The 23243-nt window shown below is 42.5% G+C and overlaps 1 long non-coding RNA gene across 1 annotated transcript; it reads left to right on the top strand.

Annotated features, from left to right (window-relative positions):
- Window positions 1-506: 506 nt before the first annotated feature.
- Window positions 507-21638, top strand: LOC132345115 (uncharacterized). Its single transcript, XR_009494244.1, has 4 exons — window positions 507-1952; window positions 9984-10127; window positions 12016-12094; window positions 17495-21638. It is a non-coding gene; the product is annotated as an uncharacterized lncRNA (long non-coding RNA).
- The last annotated feature ends 1605 nt before the right edge of the window (window positions 21639-23243 follow it).

The raw sequence follows: 23243 nt of genomic DNA, 5'->3' as shown, positions 1-23243 counted from the left end.
TTTGTGACCCCATGGACTGCAGCCTTTCAGGCTCCTTGGTCCATGGGATTTTCCAGGCAAGAGTACTGGAGTGGGGTGCCATCGCCTTCTCCGACTTGAAGGCTAGAAAACAACATTTTAAAGGCAGTCAAGCTCAGACACCTGGATGTGTGCTTGCAGCACAGTTAGATGGAGGGTCTGATGCCCTGGGAGGGAAGGGATGACTTGCCTTTGTAGGCAAAGAGAAGTCCTGATAGAAAAGGGAGCTGGGGAAAAGCTGTTGAGAGCCTTGAGACTGAATGAGGTTGGATGTGCGTGCCCAGGAGGAGAAGTTGGGATTGTGAGGTTCCATTTGAAGAGCCCAGGAGCAGAAGTTCTTGCGTCATTTTACAGATAAAGAAACAGAAACAGAGTGGGGAATAGACACAGCCAAATTTCTCGAATTTTCATTTGTTAACTTCTTTATATTATCTCTTGTTCCAAAAAGGAATTAACCTTAAATAAAATCCTGAATAAACATGAAGCAGAAGGCAATGGCAACCCACTCCAGTACTCTTGCCTGGAAAATCCCATGGGCAGAGGAGCCTGGTAGGCTGCAGTCCACGGGGTCTCGAAGAGTCGGACACAACTGAGCAACTTCACTCTCACTTTTCACTTTCATGCATTGGAGAAGGAAATGGCAACCCACTCCAGTGTTCTTGCCTGGACAATCCCAGGGACAGGGGAGCCTGGTGGGCTGCCGTCTGTGGGGTCGCACAGAGTCGGACAAGACTGAAGCGATTTAGCAGCAGCAGCATGATTTCACTGTTGATAGAGAAAGGACTAGGACGCCACTTTCCTAAACTTCAGCCCTGGCATTAATTGCGCTAAATCTTGCAAATCTGTCTCTGTTGAGCGTAGCTCTGTTGCTGGTTACCAGGTGGTGCGTGCGTGCTAAATCTCTTCAGTCGTGTCCGACTCTGTGCGACCCTATGGGCTGTCTCCCCCCGCCCCCCGCCCCCCCCAACCCCCACTCAGGCTCCTCTGTTCATGGGATTCTCCAGGCAAGAATACTGGAGTGGGTTGCCATGTCCTCCTCCAGGGAATCTTCCCAACCTAGGGATCCAACCCGCATCTCTTCTGTCTCTTACATTGGCAGGCTGGTTGTTTGCCACTAGCGCCACCAGGTGGTAGACACCCTGAAACTATACACAGCGCTCAGATATCCCGCAGGGAAGCATTTCTCAGACCCGCCCCTACCCCGCAGACGTTCCCCCAACTTCCGCGTAGGCCAGGACGGGTCATGTGCTTTTTTCTGAGCCAAGCCCTGGACAAAAGAAGGGACTGATCTGATTGATTTATACTGTTTAGCGTTTACCCTTGAGCCACAAGGGAGGAATGGCCTCGGGGGCTGGGGGAGATAGGGAAGAAGGAAGGGGGCATGGTATAGCAACGTGAGCTGAAAGAGAGGCCGAGAAAACTGCAGAATGGTTGAGAGCACAGGCTCTGGAGGGAGGGAGGCTTTCTTTCTCACCCATGATCCACCGCTTCCTAGCTGGCTTACCCTGGGCTCCTTGCAAGGCTTGGCTAAGCCCTGGTTTCCAGGAGAGCAATAGGGTTGTTGTGGCAAAAATAAAATAATCTCGGTAAAGCAGTCGGCATAATGTTTTGTGCATAATAAGCCTCCAGTAGATGTTTACTATTATTGTTATTGCTGTTACTGGTGTTATTAATAAAAACGACCTCAGGAAGTTCGCAAGGAGTCCACACGCAATAACCGCAGCTGTCCAAGGCAGGAGGTGACTTCTTGCCAGGGAGTGAGCCCTCCCCTCCTTCTCTATGCAAAGGAAAGAGAGAGGCTCTGGAAACACTGCTTTCCCTTCTGCGCAAGACTTGCGTCCATTCCCATGTGGACTGCTCAGCTGGGCCAGGAATTTGGGAGGGGGATCTGCACGGTGACTGAGCAACGCCTTGGTGGCAGGAGGACCCGAAAGGTTGGGAATAGGGCGTCGCAAACCCTCTCTCCTGCTTGCTAAGTGGGCAAAGATGGGCGCTGGGGATGCTTTCGTCCAACTTACTCACCTCGGGCGTGGTGGTTGGAAACCAATGAGGTCCAGCCTCCTCTTACCAGGGTTCAAGCTTAGGAATCCCATGCACAGGGTAGTCTTTTTTTCTGGCATTTTCACACGTTAATTCAACGACAGTTAAGAAGCAGGGCATTTTCTTAACATTCACGAGCAAATCAAAGTAGATTAGCAATTCCCGGGCCCCGCCACCGCGTTCCGTTCCTAGACCCACGGGCCGGCGGGGTTCCGGCGGAGCTGCGCGGGGCCGGGGGCAGAGCGGGGAGGTGGCTCCGGCGCGGGGAGGGGGCGGCGCCGCGCGGGGCCTGGGGCAGGGGGGGAGGTGGGTCGGGCGCGGGGCGCTGGGCCCCGCCCGCAGCCGGCGGCCGAGCGGAGGCAGGCAGCGAGACGGGCGCGCCATTTGCATTCGCCCGCAGTCATTTTTATCCGCGGAGGTAATGAAGTTGTCAGCGGCGCCCAGAGTGTGGCAGAGCCTGATATTCAAATAGGCCTGCCGGGCGCCGGGCGCCGGCTGCCCCCCGCCTCCCACGTCCCGCGAGTCCCCGGATGAGCGCGGCGCTCGCTCTCCCCCTGATAGCCGCCGGCTTTGTCTGCCGCCCGCACCCGTACCAGCGCCCTGGCTCTTCTCCTCTCTTCCCTACCCCGCATCTTTGTCTCTGTCTCCCTCTCCTCGCATCTTTGCCTTTTGTGTCCGACTCAGCCTCAGACCCCAACCACGCCTCTGGGGCCGACTCCCCGTGACCCACAAGCCCTGCTGATCCGCAAGTGTTGGCGGCGGTGTAGTATAGCAGGGAGGCTGCCATCCTCGCATTGGGCGCTGTCCCCGCTCCCCTTCCGCGCACCCAGCAGCCCCTCGCTCTCTTCATCTCCACCTCTAAGAAAGAGGACCGGACCTTGACAGTATCACTTTGGCCTAAAGTCGCTCTGTCCCGTTTCTGAAAGCTTATTTGTGGTCCTTTTTAATATTTCAAAGCCTCAGATTCACCAGTAGAAGCGGCTGAGAAAAGGCGGCTCGGCAGGTTCAGCGCTGCCAGGAGAGGAGGCGCAGGCTAGACAGACCCCTGCTTTGAGACAGGTAGTCGACGGGGCGCAGTGAACATTTAAGCTCTTGGGATGGGTGCTTTTTTCTAGGCCTGTGTAGCTGTGCGGTCCCTGGGGCAGCCGCTGGACACGTGGGGCTGTTGAGCACTTGAAGTGTGGCTGGTCCAAATGAAGATGTGCTGTAAGTGTGAAATACAGACTAGATTGTGAAGCCAAAAAATAAATAAAATAAAATAAAATAAACTGTCTCAATCATTTAAAATATTGATGGGACATTGAAATGATAATGTTTTGGATATATTGGGTGAAATAAGATATATTGTTAAAATCTATTAAGGCTGTTTCTTTTTACCTTTTAAAAATGTCACCACAAAGAACATTTAAAATGACACATGTGGATCACGTTATATTTCTATTGGGCAGGTACTAGTCTAGAGGCTTAAGACCCAAGGTGCTTTCCTCTAACCCTCTCACCTTACACTGCAGGTGCTTTGGAACAAGACAAGGGAGAGAGAGAATGTTCTTAGTTCTTAAGCATCAAATACCCAGGCAGATAATTAGGAAGTAGTCAGTGTTATACTGAAAACCTTGACAGCACTGAGTAGAAGCAGTGGCTTCGATTGCATAAACTGGCTGTTCCTATCCCTTTGTTCACTGTAAGGAGAGACCCATGCTCCCACCACAGTCATGCCACAGTCCCCTGGACTAACCATCTGTGTGTGAAGTTGGGCCTCTAGGAGTGTTTAGTGCCTTTTAGGAGTTATTTGTTGCACACTAAACTTGCTGACATGCCGTTTAGAGGAGTGAATGCTGTGTATGTCCTGTAACAACTATTTCAGAAGTATTTTTGGTGTACATGGTTCCTTAGCATGCACAGGGCTCCTGAAGTATGCATTGACACGATGTGCTGCCAATGATGCGGACCTGGGGGAGTCCCTGAGTGTGCATTGACTGCACACACGGCCACAGCTCTTACAGGGCTTTTATGGCGCAGCTTGCCAATGATCCGTGCATTAAAGACTCCCAGAATACACGTTGACACGATAGACTGGAGCTGTTTGGGTTTACCGAGTCGATGATCCGGAGATAATTGTGGTGTCTTATGCACTTTCATTGAGATTGGAGTGCTCATGGTTCTAATGGCAGAACCAGAACTGCCCCAGTTAAGCCCTGCTGTGACTCCCTGAGCCCATGGATCTTTAACCTCCTGCATCATGACACCGTGGTGTTGCTAACGCTGATGTTTTAACTGACGCAATTGAGTTAGCATTTTCCCCCCCCAAAGTACCTTTTGTAATTCAAAACCTAGATTGGAGGTCTATGTACTGATGGCTTCATCTGGTTAATCATAAGCTAAAAACCTTGGGAAGGTCATATTTACAACAGAAAAAGTGGTTTGGAGAGAATAAGTTTGGGAAATGCGTATGAGTTTGAGAGAGTTAGTACAGAATCTATAACCTTAGTCTTGAGAAAACCAAGTCGGTTAAACTGAAATTGATGAAACAAGGAGATGATAAGAAGGTGGAAGACACTTTTAGACATCATAGAATATATTCAATAGGAAAATAATTCAAACATTACAGAAGTGTATGAAATAAGTAACTCTCCTATTCCTTTCTTTTCTACCATCAACCATTACAATGTTACTATTTTTTGTATATTTTAGTAATTTTTATACATATAAAAATACGTGTATCAATTCTTTGTTTACACAAGTGGGATAACACCAAACCTTACTCTCCAATGCCCTGTATTTTAAACTAATAATATATTGAACATCTCTCCTCAGGGCATTTAGATCTGTTGCATCCTTTGTAATGATTACATGGATATGGATCTAGGATATGGATTTGATTTTAAAATTTATGCTATTTCAACCATCCTACTACAGTGAATATATATTTGCAGATTTGTGCAAATTTGTTCACAGGGTAAATTTTCAACGGTGGAAATGCTGGGACTAAGAGGTGTACATTTAAAATGTTGATGCATATCACCAAGTTGATAACCAGATTGATTGTCCTGCTTTATACTCCAACTAGCAATATGTGTGTGCCTATTTCCCCACTCCAGGCCAATGTATAGCTTTTTCATGGGGACACTTGTGTGTGGGTGAATTTTTCCACTATGTTCTCTGCACAGCTTTATGGTAAGAGTCCAGCACTGGAGGCTGTGATAAATGCAATGAAATGAAGGAAGTTAGACTACAAAGTAGGAAGTCTCGTTAATCAAGATAAAAAACGATGGCTCCACAAAACACCCTGAGATCGGTTGAATTTTGGTAATAGCTTGTCAACACGGGAGAATTGGAATTAGATCACATTAATTCATCATTCAGCAGATATTTGTTAAGTTATAAATGAATTCTCCATTGGATTGTAAGCCCTTTGAGAGGAAAACCTTTGTCTTTTTCATCTCTGTGGCTTGAATGGAATTATGGAATGGGGCTTGACCTAATGTTTTTTCTTTTAATTGTCATTGTTGATTTGATTGTTTTAATATGTCCAGTTATTTTTCACCATATACCTGGCTCTGCCTGAAGCTGGATTTTCAAGATGGCTGACAGTCATTGTTCCTCAGCTCACAGTGGGAGAGACAGGGGGATGGAAACCAGTCTGAAAATTCCTTAATATGGGCAAAGTGAACATAAGCAACTAACTGTGATGGAGTAAATAGTTTCCCTGAAGTCTGATATTTGAGCTGGAAGATGGTTTGGGAATGGTTTCCAGCCTGACAAAGAAGGACTTCCAGACAGAGGAAGTCACAATAAAGGGATGGAATTTTGGAGGAATGCTGGTGTGACGGGCTCACGGGGAATGTGTTGGAAGGATGGGGACTTGAAGGGGAGGCACCACCTACTTAAAAGGAGGCATTGAGTTCCCATGCTGGAACATTAAGGGAGTGACATATAAGGAAGGAGTGGGCTTCTCTTTCAGGCTGTCTCTCTGATTGTTGTGGGGTATTTGAAAGTTCTGAGAATCCTGGAGCTTTTAAGTGCCTCATTTGTAAGATGGAACATACAGCCTAGATAATTTCTAATATTTTTATCACCTCTGAAATTCAATGGCCTTTGAGCTATAGGACTTGAACTTGCCTGCAAGGACTTTTATTTTCTGTTTTGTGTGTCAAGGAGCACTGTGTGATATCATGGGGTATTCCTTTAAGATGGTAGTAAATGCTGGCTATAATTTGCTGGAACTAACTACCATGGACACTTACCATAATTCCAAAGTCTGCATACATGTTTTACCCCCATTCCAACAAAGCAATGCTAATGAGAATGAAGAAAAAAAACCAAAACAATGCCAGGCAACAAAAAAAAGATTTACAGAAGTGTAAATCTTTTGATAATTTGCTCTTCATAAGCAACTAAACCCTATCTTCACTGAAAGTTGAATAGACACGACCTGAGTGGTTTTCCTGAGAAATATTGCAGAGTTGGATGTCAAGTGTCCTGTTTCTTGGGATACATATGCTGAATGAATTTCACTGGGTTTGATAAGCATGCCATCCATGGCCTTGTCTGGGGCAGAAGGAAGCGTTTTGATTGAGACCATGTCTAAGGACAGAGAGAACCCTGTGGCCTATTGATTAGAGACCTTCCTTCAAGCTGACAACTTGAGAATTATTACCCAGCCCATCTTGTCCCAAAGCATGAGAGACTTGCTTAAAGTCTGTGCTGACTTCCTGATGAACTTTATGTAATTCCCCCAATTTTTAGGCTCAGGGTTTTCCAAGTTGTATTGGAGGCTATCTAGAAGCAAAATAAACACAAGCAGACTGCTTGGGACCAAACAAAACACATGTCATGATAACAACTCTTATGACTAATGAGTCATCTAAGATATGGGAAGTTGGTGAAATTATTGAATTATTGAAGAAGGATGCTTTGCCATTCCTATTGGTCACAGCTCAGAGTCTTGAATTACACTAATGCAAGTGGGAGATCCGAGGGGATTTGCTGAAACCTCACAGAATGAAGCCATCTACCCCACACGTTGATACTGGGGATTTCCAAAATAGCTTCCTATGAGATCATCTTGTATGTGAAATCCATGGTAATGACTTCCAAAGAAGACCCCTGACAGATCCCAGCTTGATATTATTTTGGGAGGGGGCCTGGAGCAAAGTCGGGACACTGAGAGAAAATTTTTAATTTTCTCAGAAATCAAGCAGCAGCACAAGGTTGTTGAGAGATGAAGAGAGATTTTATTACTGCCTGGGTGAGCAGGTGCCAATCCCAAATCATTATCCGGACTTTCAGTTCAGTTCAGTTCAGTCACTCAGTCATGTCCAACTCTTTGTGACCCCATGGACTGCAGCATACCAGGTCTCCCTGTCCATCACCAAATCCTGGAGTTTACTGAAACTCATGTCCATTGATGGAGATCGGTGATGCCATCCAACCATCTCATCCTCTGTCATCCCCTTCTTCTCCTGCCTTCAATTTTTCCCAGCATCAGGGTCTTTTCAAATGAGTCAGCTCTTCAAATCAGGTGGCCAAAGTATTGGAGTTTCAGCTTCAACATTAGTCCTTCCAATTAATATTCAGGACTGATCTCCTTTAGGATGGACTGGTTGGATCTCCTTGCTGTCCAAGGGACTCTCAAGAGTCGTTTCCAACACCACAGTTCAAAAGCATCAATTCTTTGGCGCTAGAGCTTTCTTTATAGTCCAACTCTCACATCCATACATGACTACTGGAAAAACCATAGCTTTGACTAGATGGACCTTTGTTGGTAAGGTAATGTCTCTGCTTTTTAATATGCTGTCTAGGTTGGTCATAACTTTCCTTCCAAGGAGAAAGCATCTTTTAATTTCATGGCTGCAGTCACCATCTGTAGTGATTTTGGAGCCCCCCCAAAAATAAAGTCAGCCACTGTTTCCACTGTTTCCCCATCTATTTCCCATGAAGTGATGGGACCAGATGCCATGATCTTCGTTTTCTGAATGTTGAACTTTAAGCCAACTTTTTCACTCTCCTCTTTCACTTTCATCAAGAGGCTTTTTAGTTCCTCTTCGCTTTCTGCCATAAGAGTGGTGTCATCTGCATATCTGAGGTTATTGATATTTCTCCCAGCAATCTTGATTCCAGCTTGTGCTTCCTCCAGCCCAGTGTTTCTCATGATGTACTCTACATAGAAGTTAAATAAGCAGGGTGACAATATACAGGCTTGACATACTTCTCTCCCGATTTAGAACCAGTCTGTTGTTCCATGTCCAGTTCTAACTGTTGCTTCTTGACCTGCATACAGATTTCTCAAGAGGCAGGTGAGGTGGTCTGGTATTCCCATCTCTTTAAGAATTTTCCACAGTTTTTGTTGTGATCCACACAGTCAAAGGCTTTGGCGTATCAGAACTTTGGAGACAAGCAGTTCTTGTTCAGACAGCAGTCTTTTATCAGTCCACTCTCAGGGACTTCTCTGGCGGTCCAGTGGTTAAGAATCTGCCTTATTGTGTAGGGGACGTGGCTTCAGTCCCTGGTAGGGGAACTAAGATCCCACATTCCATGGAATTACCATGTTGGCACATCACAACTAGAGAGTCCATGTGATGCAGCTAGAGTTCCTGCATGACACAGTGAAGATCCTGCGAGCTGCAACTAGGACCCAAACACAGGCAAACAAGCTAATTAATTAACTTAAAAAGTCTTCAAGTGATCCACTCCCAGATTGAAGGAGAGTAAATTTTATTTTGGAAGAATGGTCATTGTGAGTTTGTCCCTCAACCAGTATGATGTAGAGCAGCTGGTAGAGCGGTGTCGTATGTATCAGCGGGTGGCAGGACGCCTGAGTATTTCTACACCAGTGAAGACTAGGAGATCAGAAAGCACCCATCTAGGGGCCATGAGCACCAGAGGAAAATAATGCTAGTTGTTAGTGCCCCATTGGTAGACATTACTCCAAAATTTTTCATGGCCATTTACCAAGATTATTGAGACTTCCTTCATAGGAGTTGTAGAGTTGATTTTCCTGGAGCTATGTTGTGATTATGGAGTTTGGCTCCTTTTGGGGGAAGCATGGGGATGAAAAAAATTATGTAACTCAGAATTAGTTTCCAAAATTCTTATATGCTTGTGATCTAGCAAAGTAATCAAATTTTATCTTGGTACTCAGTAAGAATCAATCAAATAATGATTGAAGAACAGAGGAATGAACTGTTGGATAAACAATAAAGAGTTAACAATTGTTTTTATCTAGTACCATAATACCTGTGTATGAGGAGAGAAATGACTGCAAGCTTAATTTAAACATGTGGGTTATAGGACCTAACTACTGTCCCTAAAAGTTGAAAGAAGAGAAAAGACAATTAGGAAAAAACGATCAATTTCTAAGGCCTTCAAGTCCTTTTGAAAAACCCAATTATAGGAAGATCTCACAGAGTAGATTTCATTTAAGTCTAGACATGCCATCAATTGACTTAAAGTGTTAAGTTTCTAATCTAACAAGGTGCATGACTTTCGGTTGTGTCTGACTCTTTGCAACCCCATGAACTGTAACCCGCCAGGCTCCTCTGTCCATGGGATTTTCCAGGCAAGAATATAGAACTGGGGTGCCCTTTTCTCCACCAGGGGATTTTCTCAACCCAGGGACCCAGCTTGCATCTCTTCTGCCTCTTACATTAGCAGGCGAGTTCTTTACCACTAGCACAACCTGGGAAGCCTCAGTCAAACAAGATAGCTTTGAATATATCACACATACCTGGTGAACTGTACTAGTGTCTCAATACTTAAAGCCTGTGAAGATCCTGATATTGAAGTGAAAACCGGAGAGGAAAACAGGAGCCAATAGAGACTTAGAAAGTTCATTTCCAAGTTTATGAAAAAATCAGATCATCAGGATGAAGCAGGAAAGTTCTGATAAAGAAGCAGAAGTGTTTGTTTGTTTGTTTGTTTTTAAGAAAACATATGTGACATCTCCAGCAAATGAAATTCAGATTGCGTGCAGAAGATTGGATTCCTGTAGGAGTCATTTAACTGGGGAAGACAGACCTCCCATTACTTCACATCACAGAGCTGCAGAGAATTTTTTCCTGGCCTAAAATGTAAGCCATCTTGAGGATAAACCTAGATAGTAAATTTCTTCTGGCACCAAGATTCTAATGTCAGGTCTTAAGAGGCCACCAAAGCTACAAGACAGAAAGCAGTTCTTCAGTGGGCAGTGGAGCTGCTTGAAGAAGCACTAGATATTTCTGCATCTCCTGGTAATGTGGAGATAGTCTCAGTGTACTTTTTTGCAGGATAAAATGTTCTGTGATTGTATATGCTGCTGTAGTTTTCATAGTGAGGTTAGCAGATGTGACACATCAAAATGCTTGTTAAACTTTAAAAGCAAAGTCCTCTAACCCTGATATCAGTAATAAAACTATCCCGAGTGATTCTTCAGGGCATTCAGCTTTGAGACCCTCTGTGGTTAGGGTTGCAATGGTATGATCTAAAGTTCACTGGTTACTCAAGTTTTTGGTTCCTTTAAATATTGGAAGCTATATGCTGGAGGAAATAGGCATGGTTAAGCAAATACTTCTTTTAAAAATAAAAATAGCTTTATTATTTTCTTCGATGCACGATACTGGATGCTTGGGGCTGGTGCACTGGGACGACCCAGAGGGATGGTATGGGGAGGGAGGAGGGAGGTGGGTTCAGGATGGGGAACACATGTATACCTGTGGCAGATTCATTTTGATATATGGCAAAACCAATACAATATTGTAAAGTTAAATAAAATTAAAAGTAAAAAAAAAAAAAGAAAAATGGTGTATGCTAATTGTAAAAATATCAAGCAATGTGGAAAATATAAGGAAATTAGTATTTATTTTTAAATTAAAGACATTTTTTATTGCTGCACAGCTCAGTATGTGGGATTTTAATTCCCCAACCAGGGATCAAACCTGCATTGAAAGCACAGTGTCTTAACCACTGGACCACAGGGAAGTTCCAGAAAAGAGTATTTTATATACTTTTTAGATAAGTGATATTAACTCTAAAAACTGTATTTGATGCAAATAGTTTTGTTATTTGCCTTTTTGTAAATTATAGAGATTTTACATTTTTTTTTTACAAAATAAAATTTATCAGGTTTTCTCCTTTTCATTTCTGGCCTCTGACTCATGATAAGAAAGACTGCCATTTTCCCCAGATAATAAGAATCTTCTTTTTCCCTCTATGGCTTTATAGTATTAATTTTTACATTTAAATTGTTGATCCCTCTGGAATTCAACTCAGTATAAAGAGGCTAGGATCCAGCTCTGTTTTTTTTTTTTTTTTTTTTCCCCAAATGGCTAGCTAGTTTTTTGAGATTATTTCTTGAATAATTGATTTTATTACCACTGATAGAAAATGCCACTTTTATTATGTACTAAATGCCCATATACTTTCTGGGCTCTATCATGGTCATTTCGTTTGATCACTCTGCATCTTTGTGCCAGGACCATACTTTTTAATGTCTCAATATTCATTTCTAGAATTTCCCTGGCTATTCTTGAATGTTTATTCTTCCAGATGAACTTTACAATTATTTTTCAAAGTTTCAAGAAAGATCCTGTTGGGATTTTCATTAAAATCACATTTAATTTATAAATTAATTGGGGGTGGGGGGAGAATTGGCTTCTTCACAATTCTGAGTCTTAGAAGAGAATGAATGAGACATGATTTCCCAATTGTTCAAGCCTTTGTTTGCATGTCCCTCTGTGTGTATGTGTGTGTGTGTATCTCAAACAGATTTTGCCTGTTTCCTGTAAAGTTTATTTCTGGATACTTTACAGGGTTTTGTTGGTTTTATGATTAACCATATGGTTCTTAGATATGTGCTTGAACAAGCTACCCTCTGGCATAGGATATAAGCTTGGAGCTAGATTGCTGTTTTAGGGGGTCAGTGTGCAATAGAAGCCTATGTTTTGGAGACTGACCTGTATGGATCTTTGTTTTATCTTCTAGATTGCCATGACACTTTGGAAAGAGTCTCTTCTCTAAGCTTCTTTTCCTCATCTATAAAACAGAAACCTTGCAGGAATTGGTAAGCATCAGTGATAATACTTGAAACACCTAATATAGGGCTTAGCACCTACTGGGTCCTCAGATATGGGAGCTGTTTGAGGGTCAGGCTAAGGAGTTCATTTCAAAATTCCTCACAAGGTTGAGATTCCTTGAATCTTTCAAAAACATATTTGTACTCCCCCCCCGCCCCCGATGTTTAAAAAGTGCTCTGAATAAAAGCACTGTTTTAATAGCCTTCCTCCCCAGTCTCCTTCTTCTCATGATAGAAATATTTGCTGTGAATAAGAGACCTCATCCAGTGACTGGTTCTGAACACCATCACTGCTGAAAGGTTTAGTTCCAGCTACATCACAATGGGAGGCCTGGCTCTTTCGTCTTACACTGTTAATTAATGGTTGCTTGGGGAGTTTGGGGATGGGCTTCAATGTGTTAATGGCTTAGAAAAATACATCTGAGGTACAAAGACCATTTGGAGTACCCAGTTAAGAATGATTTGCCACATATAGGAGAGCCTAAAGAAAGCTTTCACGAACATGGGCATTCAGTTCAACCGATAGTTAGCCCCACATTCTTAATGGCATAATCACCAACATAGCCAATTCAGCATAATGGCCTTTTAATACTTAAACAATTACTTTGGATAATAAAATAACACTTTTAATTTGCTTGACACCAGATTCGACCTATGTGGATATCATCTGGTGGTGAGGTGAGGGAAAAGAGAGTCTGTTGGGTTCTAAATCCATTATAAAGTGATAACACACGATGTGCATAATTGTGCTTCAGGCCTGAGATGCTCTCGATGGTTTAGTGGGAAAATAAAACAGTGAACAGAATATGCTGTTTGCTTGAAATTTAACAAATACCCTTAATTTATATATCGATTTAGACATGTTTCCTTAGGAAGAAATAGCTAAGCCTTGAAGTTGATGTGCTTTGATTAAATCTGTTCATTTGGAACACCTGCTGGGGAAGGTGCTATGGAAGATACAATCAACAAATTTTTGTTGAGTAAAAAAATAATGCTGTGTCCTGGAAGGAAAATGTAAATGAATTTGTTGCTCCACTCTACTAATATCTTTCTATCTGTCTTTTGGATATCGTAAACTGTTTGTAATCTGTTTTTAACTTTCATCAGTGTTTTCTTTTCGGAAGTAGGTGAGTTTTAAATCCTAAATAATTCAAAAGCCTCCACATATGTGCCTCCTAAGTGAGTGAACCAGGCAGCCAACTGTATTTTTGGCCTCATGGTTTGTTGGTGTCAGCCAGCGCCCTTATTCTTTTCATTTGGAAGAAGAGCTGGGACAAGCTTGTGAGGCATGGGCCATGTGATATCAGGGGTTCCAGCCAACCTCATCTGTTACCTGATTGCAACTTACCTACTGCATTAATTCTTTTCAGCTAACTATCAGATCAGATCAGTCGCTCAGTCGTGTCTGACTCTTTGTGAATCGATCTCCCATTAAAAGGCAAATGCTCCCTGGGAAATATTAGGAGTTATCAGTCATTTATACCTTAGTTGAGTATGAATTTGTAACAGCTTTCTGTTTTGTTTTCTTGGCCCTGCCTTGTTGCTGTGCGATCTCAGTTCCCCTACCAGTTCCCCGGGCTACGGCAGTGAAAGCCCAGAATTTTAACCACTAGGTGACCAGGGAACTCCCCTATAACAACTTTCTTAAAATTAGGAGATATGAATATGTATGCTAATGAAAAAAGTGATACTAGTCAGTAGCTAAAATATTTACCAAATTGCAATTAAGGACAGGATATTTTACACACTCCTTTCTTGATAGCAGATTTGAATGTGTTGGAGATGGGATCACATTAGGTAGGTAATTTTGAATGTTAATCTTGTTTTCTATTTAATATTAGATCTACCCCTCCAATGACTGTGTGCTTTTCCAATGAATGGCTTTATCAGAATTATTTTTCTGTTCTACTGTTCAACAAATACATGTTGCTGCTGCTGCTGCTGTGTCGCTTCAGTCGTGTCCGACTCTGTGCGACCCCATAGACGGCAGCCCACCAGGCTCCCCCGTCCCTGGGATTCTCCAGGCAAGAACACTGGAGTGGGTTGCCATTTCCTTCTCCAATGCATGAAAGGGAAAAGTGAAAGTGAAGTCGCTCAGTCGTGTCCGACTCTTAGCGACCCCATGGACTGCAGCCCACCAGGCTCCTCCATCCATGGGATTTTCCAGGCAAGAGTACTGGAGTGGGGTGCCATCGCCTTCTCCAAAATACATCTTAGCAGTTTATAATAATGAAGGATGCTTTTAGGTCTGTGAACTACCTTTTTATAAATGTCTTTGCTTCTTTCCCCCCCTTTTTCATTTGGATCTTTAAATGTTGGACTTTCCTTCTCTAAGATGTTCCTGTACATATAAACACTCATCGTTGTCAACTGACCCTCTTGCCTTTTCAGGATTAGGGGCTGCCTGTTAAGTGTCCTGGGTCAGTGCTGGGCAAAGCATGGTCTGTGGACCAGTGCCTGTCTTGAACTATTTGCTGCTGGTCCACAATGAGACAGTATGGAGACTGACAGGAAATGTTCAGAAAGAAAACCTTCATAGTGATTTGACATTGCCACACCATCCAAGTAGTCAAGAGGATGGTCTTATAGGACATAGAGCAGGTTGGGTTATAAGTCATATGTGGTGGAACTGTTCTATATAGACATGGTAGAACTCTCTATCAGCCCATGGCAGATTGGACAAAACAAAGCAATCAAGCAACCTAGTCTTTCACTTTGGGTAAGCTATCCTAAGTCGGAGTGGAGGATGTAAGCACACAGGGCCTTGAAGTTCTATAAATCCTCAACACAGGGAGTATGGACCAGTAGTTAAAAGACAGACTGGGTTCACATCTCATCTCTGCCCCTTATTTTCTGAGATGTTTGATAAATGATGAAAATGCTTTGTGCCCTGGTTTCCTCATCTGTAAAAACAAAATTATTGGTAGAATTAACTTCATAATATGATCCTACAGAGAAAGGACTTAGCACACTGCCTGGCATGTATCAGATGCTCAATAAATGAAAGCCTCCATCATTTTGTCATTAAATAGCATCCCGGACAGAAATTTATGGAAGGATTCCTTTATGCATAATTATAGCAAAACAGGCAGCTCTCAAGTGAAACAGCACCCATCCTCTGACTGCCCTCTTTTTGTCAGCTTATCTGTGATCACCGAGCTCTTTGTGTTTATCATCTACAGAGGGTGGTGCCACATCCCTTGCAGGGCAGTCTGGATCAGAGCTGACAGGCCAGGAAATCACAGACCCTTCAGAGAGCTCGTCTCTATTCCTTCCTGCACTGTCACCAACTCATCAAAAACTCTGAATGTTTATCTCACAGTTGCCAGACATCCATGTTTGGGATTGTTCTGAATTTTACTGCCTTGTCCTGTTTACAGTCCTTACGGGGCACACAATAGCCCTGTGTTGGTACCAGGTAGAGATATGTCTCCATGATGTGTCCATCTGTTTGGACACCAGGATCTGGTTGATCTCTAGTTCTTGAACCACTGGACATCCTTCAGCCTTGATGTAGCAGGAGGGCTGAAAAAGTGTCAGAGTTGGTGTTGAAGATCTGGATTCTTATCCTGGCTCTTCCACATATGATCTCTGAGCCCCAACACCTTCTTCTGTAAAATGGGGCCATAGCACCAAGCTTACCATGCAGCCATAGTGACTGAATGGAATAGCCTTTGATTAAGTGTCCTGATGCACAATAAATGCAACTTTCCTCTCATCCTTCCAGGATTGGATACCTTTTCTCTTCTCACTTTGGGCTGTGATGAGCATATAAGGCATTTCACAAAGTGAATTCCTCATTAGAATGTATGTTCATAAGGGCAGGGATTTATCTGTTTTATTTATTGCTCATGCCCAAGTTCTAGAACAATGCCTAGGGATAGTGAATGCTCAGTTAATATGTGTTGAACAAATTAATTAAAGTGAATTATACAGTCACATTTCCTGCTATCTCTTTTAGGATGCTTTCAGCTCTGGGCAATAGAAAGTGTTCACTAAACTGGTGAGGATATCTGTTATTTCCTACAACTAGAGGTTTATAAGGAGAGAAGTTCTGTGGCTGGTTAATTTAATTGCTCACTAACACGTGCCTGGCCCAGGTCCTTCTCATTTTTCTGCTCTATCATTTTCACCCTAGCTTATCTCATGGTCATAAATGGCTGCCATGGTGCCAGACATCACATCTAGACAAAGTAACATCCAATAGAAATGGGGAGAGCCTCTCTGATCCTTGTATAAGTTTGCATTCAGAAACTCAGAAACCCTCCAGCTGACTTTTGCTGAAAACCCTTCAGCTGACATTTGCTCACTGACACACACTAGCACACAGGGCTCAGTTAGGATTTGTCCTGAGTTATCTCGGGGCTTCCCTGGTGGCTCAGTGAAAGAACCCACCTGCCAATGCAGGAGTTTGCTGCCTGGTCAGGGAAGATCCCCTGGAGAAGGAAGTGGCAACCCACTCAGTATTCATGCGTGGAACACCACATGGACAGAGGAGCCTGGCAGGCTACCATCCGTGGGGTTGCAAAGAGTCGGATACGACTGAAGCCACTGAACAACAACAACAACAACAACAGAATATGTGGGAGGGGTAGGTAACTGAACAGATTCTTGCCTTTCCCAAAAAAGGAAGAACAGCAGGCAGTCAGCTGTGTTGGATTTACCTCCTCCTTGGAGTCTTAGGAAAAAAAGAATGATTAAGCAAAAATTAATCAAACAAGTGCATGACCAACTAAGTGTTTAATGTCATATGCAAATTAAGGGTTGGCACTAAGAATTGAAGAGAGAATTGCATGTTGAGAGTTGGAGGAGTGTAGCCCACCCAGCTGCCTGATTCAAATACAGATATATTCAGGATTGCCAAGTGGCTGTGACAAAGGGGGTGCTCAATGTAAGATGAAGTAGAGCAAGATACATTTCACAGTGTTGCAATGTCTCACAGACTATGTTAGACATGCAGACCTGCTGTAACTGTGGCAGTATGTCCTCACTAATGCATCCTCCATTAATTCAAAGTGTGCACTAGCTCAGGCTAGTATTTACTCTGGTATTTTCATGGGAGAAATGGTTCACAAAGAAATCAAATAGTCCAAGTAATATACTCCTTGGAATGTGTTAACAAATTATTTTTAGGGGACTTCCTTGGGGGTCTAATGGTTAAGACTTTGCCTTCCAATACAAAGTTTTGATACCTAGTTGGAAAGCTAAGATCCCACATGCCTCACAGCCAAAAAACCAGAACATAAGCAATAAAAGCAATATTGTAACAAATTCAATAAAGACTTTAAAAATGGTCCACATCAAAAGAAAAAAAATCTTAAAAAATTATTTTTAGTACTTTGGCATATAAAACCTCATATACAAATAGTATTTATTTGCTTATTTAAGCAGGTCCTTGGAACATTCCAATCCCAAAGAATGGCAATGCTAAAGAATGCTCAAACTACCGCACAATTGTACTCATCTCACACGCTAGCAAAGTAATGCTCAAAATTCTCCAAGCCAGGCTTCAGCAATATGTGAACCGTGACCTTCCAGATGTTCAAGCTGGTTTTAGAAAAGGCAGAGGAACCAGAGATCAAATTGCCAACATTCACTGGATCATGGAAAAAGCAAGAGTGTTCCAGAAAAACATCTATTTCTGCTTTATTGGCTATGCCAAAGCCTTTGACTGTGTGGATCACAATAAACTGTGGAAAATTCTGAAAGAGATGGGAATACCAGACCACCTGACCTGCCTCTTGAGAAACCTGTATGCAGGTCAGGAAGCAACAGTTAGAACTGGACATGGAACAACAGACTGGTTCCAGATGGGGAAAGGAGTTCGTCAAGGCTGTATATTGTCACCCTGCTTATTTAACTTATATGCAGAGTACACCATGAGAAATGTTGGGCTGGAGGAAGCACAAGCTGGAATCAAGATTGCTGGGAGGAATATCAGTAACCTCAGATATGCAGATGACACCACCCTTATGGCAGAAAGTGAAGAAGAACTGAAGAGCCTCTTGATGAAAGTGAAAGAGGAGAGTGAAAAAGTTGGCTTAAAACTGAACATTCAGAAAATGAAGATCATGGCGTCTGGTTCCATCACTTCATGGGAAATAGATGGGGAAGCAGTGGAAACAGTGTCAGACTTTATTTTTTGGGGGGGCTCCAAAATCCCTGCAGATGGTGACCACAGCCATGAAATTAAAAGATGCTTCCTCCTTGGAAGGAAAGTTATGACCAACCTAGACAGCATATTAAAAAGCAGAGATATTACTTTGCCAATGAAGGTCCATCTAGTCAAGGCTATGGTTTTTCCAGTGGTCATGTATGGATGTGAGAGTTGGACTCTGAAGAAAGCTCTAGAGCCGAAGAATTGATGCTTTTGAACTGTGGTGTTGGAGAAGCCTCTTGCGAGTCCCTTGGACTGCAAGGAGATCCAACCAGTCCATCCTAAAGGAGACCAGTTCTGAGTGTTCATTGGTAGGACTGATGCTAAAGCTGAAACTCCAATACTTTGGCTACCTGATTTGAAGAGCTGACTCATTTGAAGAGACCCTGATGCTGGGAAAGATTGAAGGCAGAAGGAGAAGGGGACGACAGAGGATGAGATGGTTGGATGGCATCACCAACTCAATGGATGTGAGTTTGGGTAAACTTCAGGAGTTGGTCATAGACAGCGAGGCCTGGCGTGCTGCAGTCCTTGGGGTTGTGAAGAGTCAGACATGACTGAGCAACTGAACTGGAACCTAGACGTGAATCATTTAATGGCTTGTGGTTAAGAGCACTATATGCATTTGGAATTAATCAAACCAATACATTCTAAAATATTCTGTAATGCAAATTCCCTTAATTCGGCTATTGCCCTCCCTGCAGTTAGGTTGGATTATTGGGGTTTTCTTGGGTCCTCCGCCCTCAAGTATTTACTGGTAATCAGATCACAAGAAGTCAGCTCTTGCTTCTGGTGCTGCTACTGTGGAGTTGCTGAGGATCAGTTGTGGACCCACATTCGGTGGAAGCTGGAGAGGGCTACAAGTCAAGTGTAGAAAGCCTGGGCAGCCAGATTGCCTGTGTTCAAATCCTAGTTTGGTGACTTGTTATCTGTGGGATTTTGGATGATTATACTGTCTCTCCATGCCTCAGTTTCCCCTGTTGTAAAGAGGGAAAAATGATAGTCCTTATCCTATAATGTTGTTGTAATGTAGATTTGAGTTAGCATATATAAAGCTTTATAATGGTGCCTGGCTTTCAGTAGGAATGAAAATGTTTGTAATTTATTGTGTGTGTGCTCAGTTGCTCAGTCGTGTCTGACTCTTTGAGATCCAGTGAATTGTAACCCAACAGGCTCCTCTGTCTGTGGGGTTTTTTTCAGGCATGAATACTGGAGTGGGTTGCTGTTTCCTTCTGCAGGCTTGCTTCCCAACTCAGGGATTGAATCCACGTCTCCTGCGTCTCCTGCATAGGCAGACAGATTCTTTACCACTGAGCTATCTGGGAAGCCCTTGCTATTTATTTTCACATATCAAATATATTAATTCAATAAGCATGGGGTGAATAATATTATTACGATGTAAAGGACAATGTTGGATGAATTACAAGACATTTTCTTTCACAGACCTTGAGATGCAACTTCTCAGTGCATGGGCAAATTTTATCCAGCATATTATAATATGGGTAAATGTTTCTATGAGTTGAAACAAATTTTGATAAAATTACTCAATTCCCTCCCCACCACCTACAAGCAATCTGCAATGATTTTATGCCAGTGTATACTGATGGGCATTCACACTTGCCTCCCACTGAGGCAAGTCTACTGAGTTAAACACAGTAGACATTGAATATACACTTATAGCACTGAACTAATGAAAATTTTGTTTAGGTTTGAACCTAGTTGACTTACTTTTATTATCTGTTTAGAAGTCATAATTTCTTTGTTATGAGAGCAAGTAAAAAATGCATTGAATAGAAACCTGTTTGAACATTTTAAGGTAAAATTCCTCTGCTTAAATTGTCTTAAAGGGGTTAGGATGTGTCTGAATTTGCTAATGAATCAAGTCATCCTCTCAATTTGAGTTCTTGGATCTGGTATTTCAACATCCCGTTAAGGCTGTTGATCTAATGTGGGTTTGTGAGTCACAGGTTGAATGATCTCCATATAGTTCTGATCGGCTTGACACTTACAGGTAGTGGAAAGATGCTTTATCTTGTGTATTCAAGCTGGTAAAGGGAAAGAATTTGACTTCTGGTCAGTTCCTGGAATTCTTTCTACCCATCCATGCAGCAGGGAATTGTCTCATCTTAAGTTCGGGCTTAGTCTGCAATAGGAAGTTAGTCACATACAACACTATTTGTGGTGTTCCAACACTAAAATATCTGGGAAAAGCCAGGAGCTCAGAGTCTTAGGAAGACATTGGGCTAGAAGCTCATTTCCAGCTCAACACGGCCCTCGCCCTCTGGCTATCTATGAATCAACCCTTTTATTGGTCCTTTCCAGGGTGAATTTGAAACCAGGATGGCCTCAGAATCCTGCCTCCCAAGTTATAGCTGCCTCCAGGTTCTGATCTTATCTTGCTGTCTGCTGTAGGCCTTCTGTTGTAGATGCTTTCCTATGGCGCTTATCACAAAGTTAGTTGTCCTTTGTGTTTCTTTTCCTGAATGTTTGCAGGAATGAGTCACATATCTCTTGTAATATATGAGCAGCTTGGAGGAAAATGCTGTTATTTTAAGAGCCAGCCAGGAATTCCTTTTAGGGAGGAGACTGTCTGCCACCTTAATAGAAGTATTTGGCTATGAAGATAAGGTCCACAGGAGATAGTCTGAACAGTCTGGAGCTAGGCTAAGAGATAGCAAATTGCTCTGTGGAATAAGTTTACAGGAATTTGGGAATGGGGGCAAGCAAAGGAGAAAGAAGAGAAGAGACAGATGAAGTAAGGCAGAACGCGAGGTGGCGGCAAATGATGGGACCTGATGAGAGACTTTTAAGGAAACAAAGTCTCCTCCACATAGATACTTTACTGGAGTGGTGTTTTGGCCCAAATTAAGTAAAAGGGACTACCTTCAAAATCTTGGTTGGTATGGGCAGCTATAAAAGATGAGAGACAGTGAGATCAAGAACTCACCCCAAAGAAGTCACTGGGGAGAGAGAAGTGACTATGAGAACACAAACTCTTGGGAATTCTCAGAAATCTAGGGAAGAATATTGAACTTGCCACAAGATTAGGGTTGGAGACTTGGGTAAGTTTTTATTTCAGTCTCAAAGGAGATTAATAGTAGGCTTCCCTGGTGGCTCAGATGGTAAAGACTCTCCTGCAATGCAGGATCCCTGGGTCGGGAAGATCCCATGGAGAAGGAAATGGCAACCCACTCCGGTAATCTTGCCTGGAGAATTCCATAAACAGAGGAGCCTGGCAGGCTATAGTCCATGGGGTTGCAAAGAGTCAGGCATGACTGAGCAACTATCACTCACACTCAAAGGAGGGAAGGACCTCAGCTGACAGTCTTGTTACATCCATCTGTACCAGGGATAAAAAGTGTTTTAGAGGTAAAGAATTTTTTGGAATACTGCTACAGAGATGAATAAACCTTAAAGTAAATGATATGACTTATGTGTCTCATAAAAAGAAAAGCTTATCAGTAGCATTTTTAAAAGTTATTTTAAAGGATTTGTTTATTCTAATGGATAGAGATTGTCTTTGGATAATATAAATATTCCAATGATTTAATGGAGTTATCTGAAGCCATGTAGACATTAATTAGAGTTCTATAATTAGAATTATAGAAGCTTCCTACTGCAAAATAGAAGGCAATATGTTAATGTTTCAGGTCTACTGTGCTGTTAGAACACAGTACCTGATGCATTTTCATATACCATGGCTCTAATAATTCTTTCTAAATAACCACTGTGATAGATATTTAATAGTTCTTTAATTAATGTTGGAGTAAAACCCATTTATATCTGTGCTTATCCCAGGCCTCCTTCTCTCACAAGTGAACAGTCTGTCTGCTTCCTGTGTGCGGAGCCACCCAAACTGATGATGACACAGAATCCAATCAGAAAAGCAGCATAAAGATGAAAGGTCTTACCAATGAGAAGTGAACTTGCTAAAGTACACCTTTCAATGAATTTGGACAAAACTGAAAAATGTTGTTGATATCAGATCCTTAGGCTGATTACTGAAGCGTTCGATTTTTTCAGTATGTCAATTCATCACTGTCCACCTGGTTATATTTAACACTTTCTCCTGTTTTCCAGCATGTCTGCTGAGATAGGCAAACGCTGTCACATGATATCTGCCTCTCAGGAAGGTCAGTAGACCATTTGGGAGGCCGCGGTTTCTGTCCCCCTTCTGCCTCCGTTCTTTCTCACGTAGTGCTGACAGCAGATGGAGCCTCACTGTCTTGCAGGATCTAAAATATTAATAAGATCAGGGCTTTTATCCTTCACACAGTTGAGCCTTTCCGTTTAGAGGCTCTGCAAAATGTCGAATCTGCTAATTTATAACACTGGCCCTCCAGGAAGACCTGCTACCACTTACAGGTACCCAAACATCATTTCGAACCAGTGTCCTTCCTTTTCACTTCTTGGAAATGCTGGTTCACATTTGAAATCACTCACATCTTTCAGAGACACTTGGATGAGTTTAATTCCATTTTGAGATGAGAGGTCTTGGGGTGCGTTTTAATAAATATTTGATGGGAATACTAGCCATGGGGTTGTGTTCATTTACAAAATTAGAGATGGCATCTCTGAGGCAAGCTTGACTTTGTGGAAGAAGCGATGTTTATAAATGCACTCAGTGTTTTCATGCCTGGTGTTCCCTCTACTTTTTAGAACACTGTAGTTATCTATGGTTTCATTTTTAGAAGCAGTGATTAAATTGCAGAGCACTGCTGTGTGATACAAGTTTAACCATTGTCTATTCAATAGACTTTTCTTTTTTTCACTGAAAGTAAAATTTACTTTTCTGCAAAAAATATGCATATCCTATGGTGTGCAATTTAGATCGTTTTAAAGGACAGTAAAGACATTAGTTTAGATATCCCATCCCAGTTGGACAATGAGCATCAATTTGGTTAATTAAGAATCTCAGTCTCTGCAAATTTATGGTACAATTACAATTTACTTCGTATGGAAGAGGGTCTTTACCCCATG

Source organism: Bos taurus, chromosome 4, assembly GCF_002263795.3.
Source record: "Bos taurus isolate L1 Dominette 01449 registration number 42190680 breed Hereford chromosome 4, ARS-UCD2.0, whole genome shotgun sequence".
NCBI classification, from domain to species: domain Eukaryota; kingdom Metazoa; phylum Chordata; class Mammalia; order Artiodactyla; family Bovidae; genus Bos; species Bos taurus.
This window is presented reverse-complemented; position numbering and strand designations above follow the sequence as displayed.